Source organism: Ornithorhynchus anatinus, chromosome 8, assembly GCF_004115215.2.
Source record: "Ornithorhynchus anatinus isolate Pmale09 chromosome 8, mOrnAna1.pri.v4, whole genome shotgun sequence".
Classification (NCBI taxonomy): domain Eukaryota; kingdom Metazoa; phylum Chordata; class Mammalia; order Monotremata; family Ornithorhynchidae; genus Ornithorhynchus; species Ornithorhynchus anatinus.
Genome location: NC_041735.1, coordinates 25,696,205 through 25,720,986, shown reverse-complemented (window position 1 = coordinate 25,720,986; position 24,782 = coordinate 25,696,205). Strand labels below are relative to the sequence as shown.

General features: G+C 48.7%; 1 protein-coding gene across 2 annotated transcripts in view; it reads right to left on the bottom strand.

Moving 5' to 3' along the window:
• ARHGAP40 (Rho GTPase activating protein 40) overlaps positions 1–21,596 on the bottom strand; it is a 90,351-nt gene extending 68,755 nt beyond the window's left edge. The window contains exons 1-2 of one of the 2 annotated variants that reach the window (XM_029071011.2): positions 21,285–21,596; positions 19,382–19,495 (exon numbers count right to left, since the gene is read on the bottom strand). The gene's annotated coding sequence lies outside the window, so the exon portion shown is untranslated. Of the gene's footprint in view, positions 1–17,896; positions 17,983–19,381; positions 19,496–21,284 lie in introns of those variants that run through there. The other variant, XM_029071012.2, reaches the window with a different exon arrangement.
• Positions 21,597–24,782: the final 3,186 nt, after the last annotated feature.

The window sequence follows — 24,782 nt, the reverse complement described above, 5'->3', positions numbered from 1 at the left end:
GGTTTTAGAGTAGTATACTATGCTTGCTAATTTTGCCGCATTAAACTCTCCGAAGCACTTAGAAAGTGCTCGATAAATACCATAGATACCAGCATTAATTCACGAATGCTAAGTTAGTGTGAAATCACACCAGGGGACCGTGCCCAAGTAAGCACTGATCTACCCACTTTGTGCCCCTACACTGCAACTTCAACCCTTCTGTGCCACCTTAACCCCCGTTCTACTTATGAACTTTTCTTATTATTTCCCCCTAACTGTAATTCAAGTGTGTGTCTTCAAGTGTGTGACAAAGTTCCTGGAGGGGAGATATCGCATTTACTACTACTGCCATACTCTCCCAAGAACTTAGAACATCGCTGCGCTCTTGAGGCAAAAGGGCTCGTTAAATGCTACTGATTGGATCCGTACAAAGGTTACAAAACCACTAACACCACCACGCAAAATGTTTTTTTTCTTCACATATCCTTGGCGATCAGCCTTCCTGATTTTTCTGTGCCTTGTGGGTGAAGAGGCAGAAGTGTCCCAAGATTCCCTTCTTTCCTTACTGCAAATCAGCAGGAAACATCAGCATCTGGGTTCATCTCATCAGGAAAAGGGAAGAAAACTTTTCTACACATGCAATCACCTGGATTTAATCGCCTTGACCCTCATTAAATCAGCAAAGAAACATATAAGCAGCTCTAAAATTCTCAAAGCAACTGGAGCCTCAAATCAGGAATCCAGAACTACGTGCTGATTGCAGACTAGCACTGCTTCTTCCTTCACCTCTCCCTCTACATCCCCTCCAAAATTGAAAGTTTTTTGGCTTCCTTGGACCAGATCATCCTTCTTTTCTCCGACTCACCTGCTTCCAGCTTCTTTCCCTTTCATCAGAGAGGCGGAGTTGCCTTGTGGATAGAGCCGGGGCCTGGGAGTCAGAAGGACCTGGGTTCTAATCCCTCCTCCATTTTTGTCTGCTGTGTGACCCTGGGCAAATCACTTAACTTCTCTGTGTGCCTCAGTTACTTCATCTGTAAAATGGGGATTAAGATCGTAAACCCTATGTGGGACAGGGACCGTGTCCAACCTGTTAAGCTTGCATCTACCCCAGAGTGGCTGGCACATAGTAAGCGCTTTGCAAATATTAAAAAAAGTCAACTCAAGGTCCTCCCGCAGTACTGCATTTGTTAAAAGCTTATTTTGAGCAAAGCTCTGAACTAAGAACCGGAGAAATGTATAAAGATATCAAATCACACATAAACCTAATAATAATAGCAATGATAATAATGATCATTATGCTTTAAGGGCTTGCTATGTGTCGAGCACCATACTAAGTAGAGTAGATACAGGGTAATCAGGATTAACGGAGTCCCGGTCCCTCATTGGGTTCACTGACTGATCAACTGATCAACAGTATTTATTGAATGCTTACTGTGTGAAGAAGACTGTAATAAGTCCTAGGGAGAGTATTAAATGCTTGGGAGAATAATAATAATGATAATATTAATGGTATTTGTTAAGCACTTACTATATGCCAGGCACTGTATTAAGCATTATGAAGGACATAGTCTCGGTACTGCATGGGGCTCACAATCCCTATTTTACAGATGAGGTAACTGAGGCACAGAGGAGTGAAGAGACTCACCCGAGGTCACGCAGCAGACAAGCGGTGGAGCAGAATTAGAACCCAGGTCCTTCTGACTCCCAGGCCCATGCCCTATCCATTACACCTCACTACGAGTTGGTAGACGTGTTCCCTGCCCACAGTGAATTTACAGTCCTCATTTTACAGACGAGGAAACTGAAGCACAGAGACGTTAAGTGACTGTGGGCTGGAGTTTGGGTGTGTGTGTTGCGGGGGGAGGCCTTGTCACAGGGTCGGTAGAGGTCTGATCCAGAGGGAAAGAAACAACCAGGCACATTCTGCAACAAACATGATCACAAAGACGAGAAGAAGAAGAAAAACAGTAATTTTCACATTAATGAATCACAGCTCACTCGGAGAGAATTGTCCTCAGGCTCCTCACCAGCCCAGGCAGAGCTTGGTCATCCTTGATCTAAACAGGCACAGCCGGCCCGATGTTCCTCAGCCCGTCTGCTCTGACTGGGCCACTCTTCTCCCCCGTGCTTGTGGAAGACAAGAGGGGAGGGAGGAGGCCACAAGGTCTCTGACACTGACCCGCGAATCCCAGAACCTGGATGGCAGGGAAAGAGAAAGGGCATTAGCCTGGGAGTCAGAGGACCTGGATTCTTATCCCGGCTCTGCCACTTGCCTGCTAGTGAAAAGAGAATGGGCCTGAAAATCAGAGAATCAGAGCATCTGGGTTCAAATCCAGGCTCTTCTGCTTTCCTGCAGTGTGACCTTGGGCAATTCACTTCACATCTCTGTCCCTCAGTTACCCCATCTTTAAAATGGGGATTAAGACTGTGAGCTCTCTATGGAACAAGGACTGTGAACAACCTGATTCTCCTGTACCTATCTCGGTGCTTAGAACAGTCGCTGGCACATAGTAAGCGCTTAACAGATACCTCAAATAACAATAATAATGACGACAATAAAAAGTATTTGTGGTATTTAAGCACTTTATTGCCAGGCACTGTACTAAACACTGAAGTAGATATAATTGAACTGCATCAGACAGTCCCTGACCCAGTCTAAGATATCTTATCCCTGTCTGGCAGATGAGGTAACTGAGGCACAGAGAAGTTAAGTGACTTGCCCGAGGTCACACTGCAGGAAAGCAGAAGAGCCTGGATTTGAACCCAGATGCTCTGATTCTCTGATTTCCAGGTCCATGCTCTTTTCACTAAGCCACGTTGCTATTATCATGGCCAGCTTTTACCAAAATTGTCAACGTAGCCAGATCAAATCATTTGAATGTCCCCTTCCCTCCTCTTCCATGACCCACTCTCTGGGGGAGGTACTAATGAGCAGTGAAACCATCAAAATGAGGACAAAAAGCAGGAGGAGGAGAAGCATGTGGCTTGGTAGCTTGTTAATCCATAAGAGGTTCATTTCTCTTCATTCAAAAAGCAGTTCAGCATCAGGAAAAGCAGGAAAACCAGATTTACTCTTGCTCTCTAGAATATACCTCGCGAAGTGTAGTTTTTAAGTATAAAAATGTGTTTTTTCAAAGCATGTCTATTTTCTCTAAGTGCAAATGTTTAAATTTCCCATCTGCAGTAGAAAGATGCCACATGGACTAGTAGAACTAGGGGGAGCTTGGAGTCAGAGGACCTAGGTTCTAATCCTGCCTCGGCTACGTATCTGCTGGGTGACCTTGGGCAAGTTACTTGACTCCTCTGTGCCTCAGCTCCCTGGTCTGCAAAATGGGGATTCAATACCTGTGCTCCATCTTACTTAGACTGTGAGACCCACATGGAACCTGATTATCTTGTATCTACCCCATTGCTTAGTGCAGTGGTTGGCACCTAGTAAGTGTTTAACAAAAAGCACTTTTTAAAAAATTTTATTTACTCCATTTTAAGGGCTGTTATTAGCCAGCACCAGCAGTTTATATTGTTAAGGAAAGAACGGTAACAATGGAAGGAAGCACTCAGCTACAGTATCTATTTATATAAATAATCCAGGCTATTATTCTACTAATTAAATTTTGCTGATCTAAATTTACACAATGTTGCCTTGGGATACTTTTTAAGGGAGCTTGGGAAAAACAACAACACACTAGCTAAAAAAAAAGTCCACAGTTTAAAAGCTATGTCCTCCTTTTCCTCGGGATAAGAACACATTTCACTGCCCTGTGGATCCTCCTACAATTAGTCTGAATAGTCTCATTATCAACATCAATGATATTTATTGAGCACTTATGGTGCGCTGAGCACTATGCTCACCCTCCAGATGCATCTATCTCCTCAACTCAGCATGCACTTACTGTGTGCTGAGCATTGTGCTCACCCTCCAGATGCATCAATCTCCTCAACCAAGCATATATCCTAAGGATAGAAATTGGATCCAGGTTCTCCATCAAAATTGATACTGATAGATTTCACTGATTGATTTGATACATTTGACATTTGCCCCACCCGCAACCCCACAGCGCTTACGTACAAATCTGTAAATAATTATATATTATTTATTTATTCATATTAATGTCTGTCTCTCCCTCTGGACTGTAAGCTCATTATGGGCAGGGAACGGGTCTGCTAATTCTGTAGCATGGTACTCTCCCAAGCACTTAGTACAGTGCTCTCCATATAGTAAGTGCTCAATAATTTCATTCAATCACATTTATGGAGCACTTACTATGTGCAAAGCACTGTATTAAGCGCTTGGGAGAGTACATCATAACGACAGACATTCCCATAAGATTGATTGAAATTGGCTAACCACTTTCTCATAGCCAGGTGGAAGTAATCAGGATGACAAGGTGAACAGCATAACTGTTACCAAGTCCTGAATTTCAGTAAGATAGTTAATGCTCAATTTATCATCATGTAGTTTTCTCTTTTCCTCAAAACGGAGAGGGTTGAACAGGACTTGAAAATGTTGAAGTTTAAGGAGGACACACACACACACACACACGTGCTGACAAGTCACCTGACAGGACAGCCATCTAAAAGATAAACAACCCCCAGACTTAATACTGTGATTCATTTTGAGAACGGATGAACCTGGGATCTCTTCCGGTAAGTAAATATTAGAGTACCTGCCGCTTGAATCCCTTTGCTCTGAAATGAGCTCTGAGGATCTTCCCAGAAGTCAAAAATGTATTTCGGATGGTACGCCCTTGACTCGTTTTAAAAAACATGCTACAGAGAAGTTACATTCAGTCCAATTCCAGAAGATCAACAAATCATTGCCCAAAGTGCACAATTCTGGTTTTTTTTTTTTTGACGTGGACTGGTGTTTTGTTCCCGTACCTTGTAAATATCTACACACTCCCCCACATGCTGAAGGTGACATGAAGTTCTTTGTTTAGTCTATAGCCACATACACAATCATATCCATTTTAACTCAAGACACCACTACAATGGCCTGTACTCTTGGACATCAGCCAAAGCCTCAACTAACCAAAGGCAAAGAAACGACCCATCGATCATAATGCGACTAGTCTCACTTATGTTTCCCTATAGCAAAACACAAAAGAGAAGCAGTGTGTCCTAGCGGAAAGAGCACCCGGATTCAAATCCCAACTCTGCCACTCGTCTGCTGGGTGACCTTGGACAAGTCACTTCACTTCTCTGTGCCTGCTCATCTGCCAAATGCCGATTCAATACCTGTTCTCCCTTCGACTTAGACTGTGAGCCAATGTGGAACTTGATTATCTTGAATCTACCCCAGTGTCTAGTAGAGTGCTTGGCACAGAGTAAGCACTTAACAAATACCACAATTATTAATCACAAAGTGGTTCCTTGAAGCTGCCCAACCCCATAGCGGCTGACTGCTCTTTCTCCCAGGTTCACTCCCGTCACCTCTTTGTCAGTTTGGGTTTGCTGCACACTGTTGCTTCCTCTTTGACTTAAACAATAAAGGTCTAGCGGGCTTACAAATCCTCGAAATTGAAGAGTGGGAAATGAAAGAAAAGTGGTTCAAGGCTTCCAAAATGGAGAAATGCTTTCTTTTCTAAGTTATAACAATTACGATTGCTATTGACATCTAGCTCCAACAAGCTCTTTCCAAACTTATTTGTAACCCCAGCATATAGGTGAGGTAAGTGAGAACCGATAGCCTGAAGGACCCAGCAGAGAGGGACTAGGTTATCTGTGTGGATGACCTCCACTGTCTAAATCGATCAGCGGTATTTATTGAGCCCTCACTGTTTGAAGAGCCCTGTACTAAGCGCTTGGGAGAATTCAATACTACAGAGTTGGTGGACAGGAACCCTGCCTACGAGGAGCTTATAATGAGAATTATTGGAAGGCAAGTAAGTAAAGCCTCTTCATCCAATGTGTGGCAGAGAAGACAAGTTTGGCCTAAACGTACCACAGCCCAACAACAAAAAAAAAAAGAACCTCAAACTGCTCCCTTTGGTGGCAATATTCAAACTGTAATTGAACCAAATTTTGCTCCTTACTCAAATGGACTTGCCTTAACAAGTCCCATTCACCCACTTGCACAAAAGAAGCTCAATTCCTGGCATTGGCTCATTCTTCCATCAGTCATCAATCCACCAGTGATATGTATTCTCTTTATGGCATTTCTTAAGCGCTTACTATGTGCCAGGCACTGTACTAAACGCTGGGGTAGATATAAGTTAATCAGGTTGGACACCCAGTCTTCATCCCCACTTTACAGATGAGGGAACTGAGGCACAGAGATTTGCCCAAGGTCACACAGCAGACAAGCGGTGGAGCTGGGATTAGAACCCAGGTCCTTCTGATTCCCAGTCCTGGGCTCTTTCCACTAGGCCAAGCTACTTCTCACATTGAGCACCTACTGGGTACAGAGGACTGTACTAAGCGCTTAACCTTTGACACTGAAGGTTTGGGGTAGGCAAGAGTTTCATCTGCGTGGTTCGGGCCTTGGCAGCAGTGCTAATATCGCAAGAGAAGGAATTTACCCTCCAGGGCCTTCTGGGCTTGTCAGCAGGAGGGAGGGAAATGAAATAAAAGCGTAGTGTTCCCAGGTTACAGACTCTTCCCCTGGATCCCCATTCAATAGACGGTTACATCATCCAAGGAAATTCCATTTAAAAGGGCCACCTGGGTCAACTGAGCCTGGCAACTAGAAATATTGACAATACAAAAATCGAGAAAGCCACTGAGAAGCTTTCTGTAGAGCGGCCAAGAAAGGACAGACGAGGGACACTCGACAGACACGGCCTTAAAAAAACCCTCCGGCCCCCCGACATTTGGGGTCTAGAAGAATTCAGGTCCGACCTCATTGAGGTTATTTTCCTTTTTCAAACACAAAGTGCTTCAAGGGAGACAGCCATATGGGAGGGGTCTACTATAAAAGGTCATTTTCTCGATTCCTAAGAAAATATGATTGCATCATAGACATAATGCAAGATTGAATTTCGGAAATGATGATGCAAAATCTTGTTGACTCCTAAAGTATCCAAAACACAGCAGCACAGGCAAAGGCACTTATATTAGAGGCTATAACTGAATTATTTCTGGCTGACTTGAGGTAACAATATCACAGTTAATGTAGATACAATTTCTCCCCAAAGCTCAATCTACTTTCTTCGTTCTTTAGTCTACCTTCTCTCTTCTAGTCCTTAGCTTTGACAGTCATAATATGTTCACCTGAAGACCACTGCTGAAACAGGAATCTCAGCCTGCCTACACACACAGACACACCCATTCCAGATAACGAAATGTTATGTGAGGGCTCAAATGGTTAGTGTTTTTTTTCTTATTCTTTAATATTTGGATTTACTTTTGTTGCGAATTTCCATTGGGAACAAAGGAAAGGACTTTCATACTGCTAAGTTTTCACTAAATCTCTGTGCTCTGAAAAGTGACTAACAAAAGACAAAAGTTTTTCAAGTGTTTATTCCCAGAGGGCTCTTTTAAAGGGATAGGCAGCTGCAAAACAAAACAAAACGAAACCCAGTTCCTGTATATTGTTTGTCTCAGCCTGAGCCTTAGAAATTTTCAAGTATAAATACAGCTATTCTTTTTTTAAAAATTTCATCTGGGGTTTACTTTGATCCATTATCATATATTATTATCAACTCTTTTTTAATGGCCACAGAACAGGATACTCTGAGGGGTTTACAAAACTTCGGTTAAACACAGTGCCAACCTCCGAGAAGCTTAGGATCTAGAGGAGATACGAAGCAAAAAAGACACAGATACTAGACTAATTCGACATTACACATCAGCCACCTTTACTGGAGATTTATGTATCCAGAACTGTACTAGAAGCTTAGGAATATAAAAATCTGAATATATGGAGATACGATTGCCAGGTTTGCGGAGCTTACAATTTCCCAGGGAATTGCGAGTAACTACTGGACAATATAAGAACAACTTTTCCTTATAAAGAAGAACCCTGGAGGTATCATGCATATAATAATGATGATAATAATAGCATTTGTTAAGCCCAGGCTATGTGCCATTCCTTCAATCATATTTATTAAGCTCTTATTGTGTGCAGAGCATTGTACTAAGAGCTTGGGAAAGTACAACATTACAATCAAGAATGATAGTCCCTGCCCACAACGAGCTCACAGTCCAGCGACGCCAAGCATTGTACTAAGCGCTGGGGAGACACGGATATGCAGTTCGGGCACAGTCCCTGACCCACGTGGGACGTACGGTCTAAGGAGGAAGGAGAAAAGATATGGACAGAAACTGAGGCACAGAGAAGACTGTGAGCCCCCCGTGGGACTTGGACTGTGTCCAATCCCATTTGCTTGTATCCATCCCAGCGCTTAGTACAGTGCCTGGCACATAGTAAGCGCTTAACAGATACCATCATTATTACTATTATTGCTTTACAGTTTTGGTGTCCTGCTTTTCAGGGGGAATTTCAAGGTTCTTTAAAGAAGAAATAACCTATTTTACTTTGACAAGAGCCAAACTGCAATCAAAACCAATCCATGCCAGCAAATGAGAGCTCCCAATTCAGGATTCACTCATTCCCTCACCTGTCCTGAGGAGAGTGGAGGTGGTGGCGGAGGTTCATCTAGGCTACTTTCTGGAAAGTCCCACTGAACTCCCCACCTAGAGATGACTGGCAATGAAGAATCAAGATCGAATATTACAATAGGCTGAAAAGAGCAGCGGCGTGACCTAGCTGACAAAGCATGCACCTGGGAGGCAGAGGCCCTGGGTTCTAATCCCAGCTCTGACACTTGCCCGTTGTGTGACCTTGAGCAAGTCTCTTAACTTCTCTGTGCCTCAGTTTCTCCAATTGCAAAATGGACATTCAATACCTGTTCTCCCTCCTATTTAGTCTGTAAGCCCCATGTGGGACAAGAACTGTATTGGGCTTAACATATCTGCCCAGAGATTAGAACATTGCTTGACACAGTAAGCACTTAACAAATATTAAAAAAAACGACCATGGGCCTGGGAGTCAGATTACCTGAGTTCCAATCCCAGCTCTGCCAAGCACTTGCTGTGTGGTCTTGGGGAAGTCACTTAATCTCACTGTGCCCATTTCCTCATTTGTAAAATGGACATCAAATACCTGTTCTCCCTGAAAGACTGTAAGCCCCATGTGGGACAGGGACCGTGTCCAACTTAACTTGTGGCTACCCCAGCGCTTACAACAGTGCTTGACACATAAGTGCTTAAATATCATAATTATTTTTTTTTTAATTCCTCCTCCCTTGTCCTAGTTCCTGTTCAGATGAGTTTCAAAGGTGAAAAGTGAAGCGGCAGAGAGGTAACGAAGCCCACTGGTTCTCGTGTATTTTGTTTTGGAACAGATAGGACTTGAGCGTCACATACTGAGTCCATCGCCTCAACGGGAATGCCCGGATTCATGTCCATCCTGCCCGGAACCACACCAAGCCTTCCAGGCAAATTCCTCCCTCTGCCTAGGAGCAGGGCCTGGAGAGCAATCCACCAACGCACCCCCTTCGGTGGCCCCGCTGTCCCTCGGGACTGACCAGCTCTGCTTAGTTTAGGGTCAGCAAAAAGTCACTGGGCGGGGGCCTGGGGGGAGAGGGGAGGGAATGAGGATTATCTGCTTTAAACACGCGGTTCTGTCTAGGACTAAATTGGATTATCAGGGTGGCCCGGAGAGAGGACAGAGGAGTCAGGTGACTTGGGCCAAGGAGGCAGGACAGAACGGGATCGACAATTCCAAGCGGCAGCGGAACCGAGAGGTCAGGACCCGAGGGGACAGCCTCGCCGTGGGCCATTTCCTACATTTCCTATCGGGCCTGCAGTCAGATCCCGTGGGAAGAACAATGGACGCGGTCCCAGAGGAGAAGGAAGGGCAGCTGGCAACGCGCCCAAACCTCGGCCCCGACGACGCACGGAGCCGGGCCCGGAGGAAGCAGCAAATCCGGAAATAGGACGACCTCGTGTTTAAACGAACACGCGGAGGCCACAACCCGGAGGATCCCAGGGATTTGGGACTCTTCTGAGCCCGGCAGCTGTGTTTTCCATCGGCTCCGGGGAAGTCCCCGGGGCAGCCCTGCTCCTGGTTTCCTGCACCAGGCCGGCAAGGATTTCCTTTTCCACCACGTGGGCCGGAGTGCTTTTTACCATCAGCATTGTCCGAGCGTTACCTTGACTGGGGAAAAACAACCCCGTAAGCACATTTCGGCCGCCCCCGAGGGATATCCTTTCACGCTGTTTTATATCGACCACCTGCCGCTAAGCTGGAAGCTCAGATTCCCCCACTTCCCCAGTAATGAGGGTTTTGTGACAGCTTCTCTGAACCCAGAGGAACCCACACAAATATGAAAACAATGCAACATGGCCATCTCCTTCCTCCCTCCCTCATTAACTCATGAGTGTATCATGACTGGATGAATAGGGTTTCCTCAGGATGAAGAGCTCCAGACCAGCACCAGAAAATGTCATATGGCATCTGTCTAAAGCAACGGGAAGCAGCCGGCCTAATGGATAAATCATGGGCCTGGGAGTCAGGGGGACCTGGGTTCCAAACCCCCTCTCTGCCACTTATCAGCGGCGCCACGGGCAAGCACTTCACTTCTCTGTGCCTCGGTTCCCTCATCTGCAAAATGGGGATTAAGACTGTGAGCCCCATGTGGGAGAAGGACTGAGTCCAACCCGATTAACTTGTATCTACCCCAGCGCTTAGAACAGTGCCTGGCACATAGTAAACAGTTAACAAATATCATTACAAGAAAAAAAATCAATAATCCCATCAGCATGTGTAGCTCAACCGCTACATCTCTCAACATCACGCCCGCTCTCGGGGCAGCTGGTAGGGACGGTTACCCCCATGTCTCACCTGGCCTCCGAGAAGGTGTCCAACATGGCGAAAGCTCAGGAGAAGCCAGAGAGGAGAAGCAGGGGGAGCTGGCAAACTTAGGGAGAGTTTCAAGCAGCTTTGCCCTGAAGTTCTCTGAGCTCTAGATAGCTCAGAAAAATCTCCTCTTCATAAATCAAGAAGCAGAGGGGCCTAGTTGATAGAGCACGGGCCTGGAGTCGGAAGGATCCGGGTTCTAATCCCAGCTCTGCCGCTTCTCTGCTGCGGGGCCTTGGACGGGTCACTTCAGTTCTCCGGACCTCGGTTACCTCATCCGTAAAATGGGGATTAAGAACGTGAGCCCCGTGTGGGACACGGACCGTGCGTCCAACCCGATTAGCTTTTATCTACTCCGTTGCTCAGTGAAGTGCCTGGCAGACAGTAAGCGCTCAAGAAATACATTTTTAAAAAGCAACCCTGACAGAGTACCTACTGTGTTCCAGGCAGTGTGGCACGTCCCCTGCCAACTACGCGGGTGAGGGAGAAGTTTCATCAGAGTAACAGAGGGCAGGAAGAATCAGAGGAAGGGGAAGGAGAGGCTGTTCTTTTTCATTTCTAATGAAATTTCTACTAGTCTGTTCTAAAGTCGTTTAGGGAACCCAAATTCAGGCCTTGGAACGGCAGGAGCCGTGGAATGGGCAGGTATGGGGGAACCTGGAAGGTGAGAGATCAAATCAGAGCTGGGGAGATCCTGGTCTTCCAGAGGTCAAGGGAGGCGCCACGGAGAACAGCACCGGCCTTGACGCCCGGTCACAGTGGAGGAAACAACGTCTCCCCTGCTGTGGTTTGCGCTCCGTCAAACCTGCCCGAGCCAGCGACCAAGTCGGTCAATCCATCGTATATATTTGGTGCTTACTGCGGGCAGAGCACTGAACTCACTGCTTGGGAGAGTGAAATACAACAATATAACCGTGCCTAGGGGTCACAACTCTTCAGGCCACAACTCAGCAAAAATACAAATGCACTGAGAAGGCAGGAAAAAAAAATGGCAGCTAAGCCAAAAAGTTAAATAGGATTTCTATAAGCTCCTGGAGGGTGGTGATCATTTGGCTTACACCTGTTGTATTCTCCCAACCGCTTAGTTTAGTGCTTGGCACTCAAATAATAATAAGAATGGTATCTGTTAAGGGCTTACTATGTGCCGAGCACCGTTCTAAGCGCTAGATGACGACGGTGATGACGACGACGGGAAGCAGTGTGGCCTACTGGAAGGAGCCCGAGCCAGGGAGTCAGAGGACCTGGGTTCTAATCCTGGCTCTGCCAATTGTTTGCTGCGTGACCTTGGGCCAGTCACCAAACTTCCCTGAGCCTCAGTTGCCCTCATCTGTAAAATGGGGATTCAATTCTATTCAATCCCCATGTGGGTAAGTCCCATGTGGGACAGGGACCGTGTCCAACCAGATTATGTCATCCAACCCAACACTTAGTACGGTGCAGAGTACATAGTAAGCTCTTAACTCGTACCATAATTATTACGATGAGTGGACTGTTTCTCCTGGAAAAGAGACGGCAGAGGCGTGGCTGCTAGATCTGCAAATATGGGAAGAGATTTCTACAGCGCCCAGGGAATGGCACTGCTCTTTCCTTCCAGGGCTAACAGGGGGAAGTGAGTTTAGATTGCAGCAGGAGGGATTCAGGTTAGACAAGAATAACTCCCCGATAGTACAGATTGTTAGACTTGAAGGATTACCTACATATCACATGCTGGGAAACGGCGCTCTGCAAATTTACCGACCGAGTGGAAGCTTGAAGTTCTTTGGCAAGGAAGTCGGCGGCTCTAATTTTCCGGGTAACTGAAAAATGGACTCATCTTCCCCCTCCCCAAATATTACCATTTCTGAGAAGTCTGCCTATTGCTCGGAGGCAAACGTTAAGCCTCGGATACATCACCGGGATCGAGAGCTCTTCTCCCTCGGGAGCCTCCCCAACCACTGACGACTTTCCAGGGTGATATCAGAGAGTTGACGTCCAGAGTGACGCGAAGCGGCCTGGCCTCCCTCGCAGAAAGAGTACGGGCCTGGGACCCGGAGGACTTGGGCCGTAATCCCGGCTTCACCGTTTCCTGCCGGGTGACCTCGGGCGAGTCACTTCGCTTCTCTGTGCCTCGGTTCCCTCATCTGCGAATCGGAGATTCAATCCCTGTTCTCCGCCCTACTTAGACCGTGGGAACTGATTATCCAGTATCTACCCCAGTGCTTAGTATAGTGCTGGGCACACAGTAAGCACTTAGACGCCACAATTATTATTATTAGTACCACCCCTGAGAGGCCCCTTCCAGGTCGGCGATTCTCAATCTCAGATATTTAGAAAATGTAAAATGAAAGACAGATCACCCTTCCATGAGTCGGTCAATCAAGCCAGGTGGTAATGAATCAGCCCAGCTTCCCTCTGCCCTTATTATCCACCTTGTAAAATAGCGAGCTGGACACATAGCTACACGTGGGCACAGACACACAGACACCCTCTCGCATACATACCAGGCCATTTCTGCCTGGCACACTGGCATGAAAAGCATCTTGCATGACAGCTCACAAGGCTTTCCTGATTCCACAAGGATAATCCCGCGTTAACGCCTCGAACACCAAGGGGGTGGAACTGAGAAAAACAAAGGCCAAAAAAGCCGCCAAGCTGTCTTCAGGCTCTCTCCCATGTCCAAAGTAGAAATATTTGAGTCCAGATCCTCCAAGAAGAGGGAGATACAAGTGGGAAGATGGAGGGAAAGCCCCATTTAAGGAGTTTTTTTTTGAATAGTATATGTTAAGGGCTTACTATCTGCCAGGCACTGTACTAGGTGCAGGGATAGATACGGGCTGATAATGTTAGACAGGGTCCACTTTCTACACTGGGCGCATAGTATTAATCTCCCATTTTACAGATGCGGCAACCGAGGCACGGAGATGTTTCAACGTGTTTGAATAGATCGGAAATCCAATCGGCTTAAAGAGGACGGAAAGCAGGCGCTGCAGGTGTCAGGGAGGAGAAAGGGTAAGGGGAGAGAGAGAGCTGAAGCGAAAAGCAGGGACTCACCAAGCTGTCGTTCAGCGATACCAACCACTCCTGTAGCCAGCACCACCCATCAATGAATATTTAGCATTAATAACAATAATTATGGTACCTGTCGAGCGCTTACTACGTACCAAGCCCTGTTCTAAGCACCAGGGCAGATACCCGTTAATCGGGTCGGACCCCGTCCCCGTCCCACTTGGGGCTCACACTCTCAGCCCCATTTTACAGAAGAGGTAACTGAGGCCCAGAGAAGTCAACTGACTCGTCCAGGGTCACCCAGGGGACAGGTGGCGGAGCCGGGATTAGAACTCTGGTCCTTCTGACTCCCAGGGCGGTGCGCCGAGCGCTTACTGCGTGCAGAGCACTGTGCTGAGCATACCGCTCGGTACGCAAGAAGGGCTTAATAAATACGACTGCTCGACGAGCTCTCGGGAGGCTTCAATACGACAGAGTGGGTCGGCATGCCGCCTCCCCGCCACTTTCACCACCCGGAGAGAAGGTGGGGACGAGGGGGAAGAGAAGCTTCCCTTTGCCTCAGCTCCCGACCTTGGCACCATCCTACTGAACTGCCCATCTCGGAGCAATTCAAGGGAATTTCCAGGACAGCCAGAAACATACAATCCAGGTGTCCTGGAAACTCCCGCGGGTGGCCCAGAATAGGCAAGGCACGGTGGTGATGGCAGAAGCGAGAGCAGCGCCCAGGCCAAGAGCCAGGGACCTCCTCCCCCTCGGTGATTCCCCTCCACGTCCGCCTCCCTGCTGCCATCGGGGTTTGTGCCGGCTCCTCGCCGTTAACCTGGCAAGAGTAGGAGGAGAAGCGGTGTGGTCTAATGGAAAGAGCGACGCCTGGGAGTCGGGGAGACTGGGTTCCGATCCCGGCTCCACCACTTGCCCGCTGGGTGACCTTGGGCAAGTCACTCGACTTCTCCACGCCTAAGCTTCAAAATGCGATGAAATACCTGTAATCATAATAATAATGGTACTTATGAAGCACTTACTATGTGCCAAGCGCCTTTCTAAGCGCTGGGGTGGATGCAGGATAATCAGGTTGTCCCCACGTGGGGTTCACAGTCTTAATCCCCATTCTACAGATGAGAGAGGTTAAGTGACTCGCCCAAGGTCACACAGCAGACGAGTGGCGGAGCCGGGATTAGAACCCATGATCTCTGTCTCCCAAGCCCGGACTCTTACCACTAAGCCACGCTGCTTCTCTGTAGACCATAAATGCCTTTTGGACAGGAACCGTGTGGACCGACTCTCTTTTTTTATGGTGCTTGTTAAGAGGCGTGTGCCCGGTTCTGTACTAAACACCGGGGTAGAGACAATCAGATCAGAGTAGCCGCTGGGCGAGTCCTATATGGGGCTCACGGTCTCGATCCCCATTTTACAGATGAGGTAACTGAGGCACAGGGTAAAGTACAATAGTTTACCGTACTGTACTTTCCCAAGCACTCAGTACCGGGCTCTGCATATAATAAGCTCAAGATATACCCTTGATTAATTGCTTAATTGTTCTCCCACCTTAGGCCAGGGACTTCAGATCTGGTAAATACAATTTACCGATTAATTATGCATATCTTAGCACTTGGTTCAGTGACAGGGGCAGAGCGAGAAATTGACAATACAACAAATACTATCAGAACTGGGTCGAGTCCCAGCTTTGACTTTTGGAGTAACGGAAAGATTCTCCAAAATCTTGACCTATTTCAGAAAATCTGGTCCAATTATTTTGCTACACGCAACCTTCCCTCCGTGGAGTTCAACTTTTCTTATGGTGTTAAGCGCTCAGTATATGGCAGGCACTGTATTAAACACGAGGGCAGAAACAAGCCAATGAGGTTGGACACGGTCTCTGTCCCACGTGGGGCTCACAGTTCTAATCCCCACTGTACATGTGAGGAAACTGAGGCACAGATAAGTTAATTACAAAGGTCCCTACCTTGGTCCTCATGAGAGTCAAAATTCGCAATAATAACTGTTGTAGTTGCTAAGCACTTACTACGTGCCAAGCCCTCTATCAAGCGCCAGGGCAAGTACAGATGATCGGGTCCCACCCGGGACTCACAGTCCAAGTAGGAAGGAAAACAAATACTGAATCCCCGTTCTGCAGATAAGGGAACTGAGGTCCAGAGAAGTCAAGACACTTGCCCGAGGTCACACGGCAGGCAAGCAGCGTGGCTCAGTGGACAGAACCTGGGCTTCGGAGTCAGAGGTCATGAGTTCCAGTCCCGGCTCTGCCACATGTCAGCTGTGTGACTGTGGTCAAGTCACTTAACTTCTCTGTGCCTCAGTTACCTCATCTGGAAAATGGGGATTAACTGTGAGCCTCACGTGGGACGACCTCTGATCACCCTGTATCTACCCCAGCGCTTAGAACGGTGCTCTGCACATAGTAAGCACTCAACAAATACCAACATCATTATTATTATCGTTATTATCAGGATCCAGATCCATCGCTTCGGAGGCCCGTGCTCTTTCCATCGGGCCTTGCCGCTTCTCAATCCTGCCAGTGGCGATCCCGGCCGGCCACAGGTCCCGCCCCCTCTCCAGCCCCTAACTACCAACCCATCCTCCAACCAACCCTCCCCGCGGCGAGCTCACCCGGGATCCGTGATTATCCGCGGGCTCAGAGACCATCTGTCCAGGCCTGATGACCTTAAGTCATCGTTTGGGATTAAAGTTTATAAATAGTTGGGGCTGAGAGAGGACATGAAAGAAGAGAATTCAAGGCCCGTTTATTTCTCCACAGGCAAAACGGAAAATTCTTCCTTTAAAAATGTCACAGGAAATGTTTGGTTCTACCCTACTCGGCAGGCAGCTCTGCTTATATGCATAATGCAATTATCTACGCCCGGCAAGGAAGCCAACCTCCACTTCGTGTTTTATTCTCTGAGGGTGGTTCAAAAAAACCTCCAATGGTCCCGTGAGAGGGTGGAGAATAGAAATAATTGAGCGAAGAAAGTTTCAGGCTCTCTTCTCTGTCGAATGTAGTGGACTCTCCCAAGTGCTCAGTATGGTGCTCCGCACAGAGTGAGTGCTTGATAAATGCCACTGACTGGCCGCTCTTCTCTGATTACCCCAAATCCTACATCATAGTAATGTTAGTATTTGTTAAGCCCTTCTACGTGCGGAGCGCTGTTCTAAGCGCTGGGGTAGATACAGGGTGATTAGGTTGTCCCACTTGGGGTTCACAGTCTTCATCCCTATTTTACAGATGAGAGAACTGAGGCCCAGAGAAGCAAAGTGACTCGTCCACAGTCACACAGCTGACAAGTGGCAGAGCCGGGATTCAAACCCATGACCTCTGGCTCCCAAGCCCGGGCTCTTTCCGCTGAGCCGCGCTGCCTCTCTATATGTCACGGCAAGCTATGTGGCTTTTGTATTTGCGGAAAATCAAGAGTGTTTATTGAGCACCGTACAATATACTGAACCAGATGGTTGGGAGAGTACTTTAGAATCGACATATATTAAGAGACAAGGAGAAGCAAAAGTGTCCTACTGGAGAGAGCGTGGGGTCTGAGAGCTGTCTGATGTGTGGCCTTAGGTAAGTCACTCAACTTCTCTGTTCCTCAGTTACCTCATCTGCATGAAAGGTTTTAGGACCGTGAGCTCTGTGAGGGACAGGGACTGTGTCCAACCGAATTTTCTGGTATCCACCCCGGTGCTCAGTACAGTGTCTGACACAGCAAGCGCTTAACAAATACCACACTCTCATTATCATAGACACGATCCCTCAGCTTACGATACCGCAGAGGAGAAACACACGCAAGTATATCCGCTCCTCTAGATTTACTCTTCTGATCTTCGACATTCCTGAAGCACCGCCAACCTGAAAGGCACCCCGAGCCACCAGAATCTCCTCCCGAACCATAACGATCAGAAATAGCCGTTACGTCGGCCGATAAATTTTCAGTCAAATGTTCACGGTATTCAGGACACGGAGTGCTAACCACCGACCGCCTCGTCCCCCCGGCAAAACCCTTGCGGCGCGGCAGCTACGACGCACTCGATCCGTGGAAGTCAAGCTAATGTGAAAGTACGTACCGCGATCGAAGCCTAAAATGCAAACGAAGGACCCGGGGTTCGATTCAGAGCGATCACGGGACCGGAGAGAGGTCAGGCGACGGACGCTAAAGATGGAAAAATCAAACTTAATCCAACTAAGCCGACGTCATAAGCGCGTATCTGCTCTTTCTCCTAAGCGGGAAAGGTTTCATTTAATGGGCTCTTAGGAAAAAGGGTCTGGATGGGTCACTGTGGGGTTCACTCCAATCTAGTAGAGGTCATTAAGAATTTTGACAAGGTTAAAATTATATTTCTTTGAGAAAAGTGCAATTACCTAATCAAAGGGGAAAAACAAAAAGCAAAAATCGTATTGCAGCTCTAAGCCCCGCCGGATCTAACAGCGCAGCCATCGTGTCGGCCGCTGAATGCTACAAGAGAAGGCGGTAAAAGCCCGAGTTTCAATGAAGCATTCCGAAGGTTCCGGTTTGAAGTGGATCCTCTCAGCCAACAAGCAAATACCAATTATAGAGGCCTAAAATCATTGCGGCACCGGCCCCAGGCTTTTCCCGAGAAGCAGCATTCTGAAGACCAAATCCTTAACGCGCTAACGATGACCCGGCAAAACTTTTGGGGGAAAAAAAAAAAAAAAAAAAAAATCAGCTCTGGACGGTCTTTCCCACCAACTATCTCGTCCGCAGGCATCTTGGGTAACGGAGTCATTTGCCCCCACAGATGTTTCGAGCTGGACTAAAGCTCCGTTCTACCCCACAGGCAAAATGGAAAACTGGCACCTGTGACCCGGGCCAATCAGTGCAGCTGGGTGACCTTGGGCAAGTCACTTAACTTCTCTGTGCTTCAGATCCCTCTCCTGTAAAACGGGGATTGAGACTGCGAACCCTACGTGGGACAACCTGATGACCCTGCATCTATCCCAGCGCTTAGAACAGCGCTCGGCGCATAGTAAGCGCTCAACACATGCCGACATTTACTGCCCTCCTACTGGGCACAGAGCACTCAACTGAGCATCCGGCTGAGTACAAGAGAATACCACATCGTTCAGGCCCTGGCCCTTCCTCATCCTTGCCCTTTAACCCTCAGCCTAATCCCTGGCTTCTGGGCTATAAAATGGGACCTCTCACAGTCTGGAATTAGTCAGTTATATTTGCCCAACGCTTCCTGCGTGCAGAGCGCTGTGGTAAGAGCTTGGGAGAGTGATTAGATTTGAGCCCCATGAAGGCCAGGCACCCCGGTTAATCCCACCTGTGATTCTCTCCCGGCGCTTAGTACGGCGGTCTGCGCACAGGAAGCGCTTTAGAAACCCGTTACTCCTGGAACACGTTTCTCGTGTCCATACGAGACGAAGGTAGAAGACGGCGAGGAGATGATATCTGGGGCTCTAACAGCGAGAGCGGGAGTGGTCTGATTTCAGGGAAGGCAAAGGAAATATATCAAGCGATTAATGCCGACGGCACAATTCCTCCAGAATGCCAGAGAAAAACAAAAGCCAAACAACACTCCGCTCACCCAATATACCGACAGACAACTGCAGGATACGTTGAGTCCGCTCCGATTTTAAGGGATGTAAAGCAGACCAATCTTCCGTGGGAGTTTGTTTTTTCCGCAGGAGCGGAACTGCACCTGTAGAAAAACCAGAGACGAATGCAAATCGCAGCCACGGAACGTTCGAGACTCGATCCTGTGTTTGGATAGGAAACAGATGCCGGGATCAACACTCAAGAATGTCCTTGAGGAATACTTCCCGCTGATAAATTTCACAGGGAAAGGAATATGAATGCTCGACATTCATAAAAATGACAGCCCGGATCTGGCAGCATCTCTGACCCGAAACGGCAGCTGCAACGCGGCGGAGGGAGAGAACGCCGAGGTCACGTCAAGTCTGGGTCGAAATAGAGGGAATCGGGAACTGGGGGAGAGGGGACAAAGAGTAACGGCCCGCCACTCTTTTATGCCGGTATCTGTTGGGCGCTTACCGCGTACGGGGCACCGTACTAAGCACCGGTGTTAGATAGATACGAGTTAATCGAGTTGGACACAGACCCTGCCTCACATAAGGTTCGCGATCTTAATCTCCATTTCACAGATAACTGAGGGACAGAGAAACTAAGTGACTTGCCCGAGGTCACACAGCGGCATGTCCTTCTGCCTCCCAGGCCCCTGCTTTATTGCGCGGGCTTGGGAGTCAGAGGTCACGGGTTCTCATCCCGGCTCCGCCGCTGGTCAGCTGTGTGACCTTGGGCAAGTCACTTCACTTCTCTGGGCCTCAGTTGCCTCATCTGTCAAATGGGGATTCAAAAACTGTGAGCCCCACGGGGGACAACCCGATCACCCTGTATCCCCCAGCGCTTAGAACGGTGCTCGGCACATAGTGAGCGCTTAACAAATACCACAATTTATTTTTATCCTCTAGGCCAAGCTGTTCCTCGTGTGGGACACCGGGTAGTCATTTAATTTCTCTCAGGGCTTCAAATTTCCAAAAACCGCTGTCTATTTGGGACGCATTGACCGAAAGCACCTTTCTACTGAAAGGTTACGGCAATATTATAATAATAATAATAATAATGTTGGTATCTGTTAAGCGCTTACTGTGTGCAGAGCACTGTTCTGAGCGCTGGGGGAGATACAGGGGAATCAGGTGGTCCCACATGAGGCTCACAGTCTTCATCCCCGTTTTACAGATGAGAGAACCGAGGCACAGAGGAGTTAAGTGACGTGCCCACAGTCACCCAGCTGACCAGTGGCAGGGTCGGCATTCGAACCCATGACCTCCGACTCCCAAGCCCGTGCTCCTTCCACTGAGCCACGCCGCTTCTCTAAGAATCTTCTCTTCTACCTCAAGATCAGAAACCACGGGACGGGAACCAGCACCATTCCCTCCTACCAACTTTTTATTTTTATTATTATTATAAATGGGATGGGTTAAGCACTCGCCCCGCGCCAAGCGCCGGGGTAGATACTGAATATGCAGCTCGGACACAGTCCCCGTCTCAGGTGGAGCTCATAATCTAGCAGTAGGGCCAACAGGTACCAAATCATCTTACAGATGAGGAAACTGAGGCCCAGAGGAGGTAAGTGACTTGTCTAAGGTCACATGGCAGGCAAGTGGTGGAGCCAGAACGCAGTTCCTCCGCTCCCGGGCCCTTACTCTTTCCACTAGACCTCGCTGCTTCACTCTGCCATTATTTTCCCCAAATCTTAAATACCAAAGTTTTGCTGTGCTCTTAGCAATCAGGGGACACAGATTTTCCGATCAAATTAGCAGTAGGGGACAAAACAAATATCCCTTTAGGAAAGAGGTCCCAAAGCCCCATCCTTTTCCCTGCCAGTAATATTTTAAGCTCCATTTCCACAGCGCCAAAGGAGAGCGTCTCGAAAGCGGTTTCGGCCATCACGCGGAGGTTAAACGTACCGGGCGTTCTCACTGGGAATTTGAGGAAGGCTTCCCGACCAGCTCAATTATAACAACGATCCACTCGATCGACGCTGCCGCCCCAACTGCCGGCGACTTCGAGTCACTCCTCCCATCCACCGCCCTCCAGTCTCGTGGGGGTCGGCGGAGAGAAGGATTCCCGACCGCGGCGTGGAAAAGCCCCAGATGCTCCCCGTCGATCGGCCTCGGGAGGGGACTGAGAGGCGAGACTGGGGCGAGGGGTGCGGCACCGCTTCCCTCGCCTACCCGGAAGGTCCATTTTACCTTGTGCCGAGTTGAGTCAAAAATGAATATCTGCTGCGGAAGTATCGGTCCCCAAAATACACCCGGATCCCGCAAACCCGGCCGGAAAGCCTCGCCGTTGGGGGTCTTTTTAAACGAAGCCTCGTCGAGACCGGAAATACTCGATTCCCATTTCATAGGGGAAGGCGATGCTATCTTCTCGACCGTAAGCTTCCCGCGGGCAAGGAGCGTGTCTACCAACTCGGTTGTCTCAGAGAAGCGGCGTGGCTCGGTGGCGAGAGCCCGGGCTTGGGAGCCAGAGGTCACGGGTTCGAATCCCGGCTCCGCCGCTCGTCAGCCGCGTGACCGCGGGCAAGTCACTTCGCTTCTCTGTGCCTCGGTTCCCTCATCTGTAAAATGGGGACGAAGACCGTGAGTCCCACGGGGTCCCACCCGATCGCCCCGTATCTGCCCCAGCGCTTAGAACAGGGCTCCGCACATAGTAAGCGCTTAACCAAATACCGACATCATCATTCTTACTACTCTCCCAAGCACTCGGCACAGAGCTCCACCCACGGTAAGCGCCGAATGACGACGATCAACGAGTCGAGACTCTAAACGAGTGGCCGAGATCGGAACGGGAAGCCAGAACTCTTGAATCTTAACCCATCTTCTCATTGTTTACGTTCCCCTTCCCCTCGTACCAGCTGCTTCCGCGCTCGCACCCTGCCGGCTCTAGTTACAGCGGCGGCCCGAGTCTCCTCCTCCCACTTCTCTCCCCGTTCCCAGCGCTCATCCCACTGAGAAGTTTGAGGTCTCGGAGCCGGAGGCGGGCAAATAGAGAGAATTCCTGGCAGGTGACGCGGTCGCGAAGAGCAGGGAAGGTGCCTAATAATAACAATAACAGTAATGCCGGGATCCGTTAGGCGCTTACCGTGTGCCGAGCGCCGTTCTAAGCACTGGGGGGAGATACAGGGCGATCGGGCTGTCCCTCGTGAGGTCTGCTAACTCTGCTGTATTGTACTTTCCCAAGTGGACCGCGGCACAGCGCTCCGCGCGCACAGTGAGCGCTCAACAAATACCACGGACGGATCTCACGGAAGGAGAGACTGCCCTAAACGGATCATAATCCGGTGACCGATGACCGTCCCCTCCCAAGCACATGAGCCGCTCCCAGAAAAACTCAGGAAAAACCACCGATCGACTCCTCCATCCCACAGGAAGAAGCAGAGGCTACCGCGGCCGGGTCCGAAGCGTGGGCCGCCTGAACGAGAGGCGGCGGTTCGGCTACAAGCGGGCCGCCTTAAAAGACCCAAAGCTTCGGAAACTCACACGTCGCTCTCCTCCCAGAGACGTTTAAATGAAACCGAGGTACGGCGTAAGCCGAGAGAGAAGGGACGCTTTGGTCCGAAGAAGCGAAGCGCGTAAAGAAATAAAGGCCACGGACAAGAACGACACCGGGCCGGACATGGAGCAAGAAAAAGCCAGGCGCGCGTCATCTTCCGGATAGGATTTTAAATAAATAGGGAACTACTCAGCTATGCGAAAGCGGGGGGATAAGAGTTACAATACTCCCTGTCCCGTCATTTCTTTTTCTCCTCTGACGCTCCGAGATTAAGCGAGGGAACGACGCGGGGAGAGATCGTCACGTCGTCCCCGAGGGCGACGTAACGAGTCGAGTTTTAAAACAAACAATAGCCGTGCGGAACGGCGGCGGTCGGCTCCTCGCGTTCTCCCGCGGAGAGGCACCCGTCCCCTCCGCGGAACGAGAACCCGGGGAGCGGGAGAGCGAGGCGAATCCGGGGGCACAGCCGTCACGATGGGAGGAGACGATTTCGCTCCAGAGGGACCGACATCCCCCAGCTGCCCCAACGGGACAGGTTTCCCGTCGTCGGGATGCGTCGGCCGGATCGGTGCGGATCCGCCCCGGCGCTCGGAACGGCGCCTGGCACAAAGGAGGCGCCCGGGGGATGCCACGGCGGACCCGACCCGGCGCGAGCCTACCCAGGATGGGAAAACACGTACACGTACGAACATACAAATGCGTCTCTACACGTACACGTACACACATATGTACGGATATGTATAAATACACGCACGTACGTACACATATAGACATGCATACATATACACACATATACTTATCTGCACACACACGTACACACGCACACACATACATTTACACACACATATACACACACATACATATATACATACACATACATATACACACATATACATACACCCCCCCCACACGCCTACATACACACATATACATAAATATATGCGCACACATATGCACACATATACGCATACACACACATATATACACACACACATACCCACACATACACACATATACATACATATATACACACACACATACCCACACATACACACATATACATACATATATATATACACACACACATACCCACACATACACACATATACATACATATATATATATACACACACACATACCCACACATACACACATATACATACATATATATATATACACACACACATACCCACACATACACACATATACATACATGTATATATACACACACATAAAAATATACACACATATACATACATATATATATACACACACATAAAAATATACACACATATACACACACATACACACACAGAGACACACAAATACACACACACTATACACATATACCTACACACATATATATAGACACACACATATACACACAGAGACACACAACTACACACACACACATATACACGTGCGCGCGCACACACACACACACACATATATCTATATATGAATCTGGCTCATTTGGGACACAAATATCTATATATGGAATAGGTAGAGATAAAATATATATCGGATGTATTAAATATCTCAAACCTACCTACCAACTACGTATATGATCTATCTCCGAGTGTCCCAAATGAGCCAGATTCCCCAGTTCGGATGAAAGACGTTGGAGGGGAGGGGAGGGGAGGGGACGGGAGGGGACCCCGGGCGATGGGCAAAGGGGGCCGATGGACGGACGGACGGACGGACCGACCCCTCCCCACTTGGGGACGCAGCGTGTGGCGCGGCCCCTCCTCCCCGAGGTCTCCCCCCGGCGGCGCTGGACCAGGGGAACCGGGCGGGGACCCTCGCCGCTCTGCTCTGCAGGTTAAGGGAGGGGGAGAAGAGAAAAGAAAGGAAAAGAAAAGAAAAGAAAAGAAAAGAAAAGAAAGGGGACATTCCAACCGGGCGGGCTC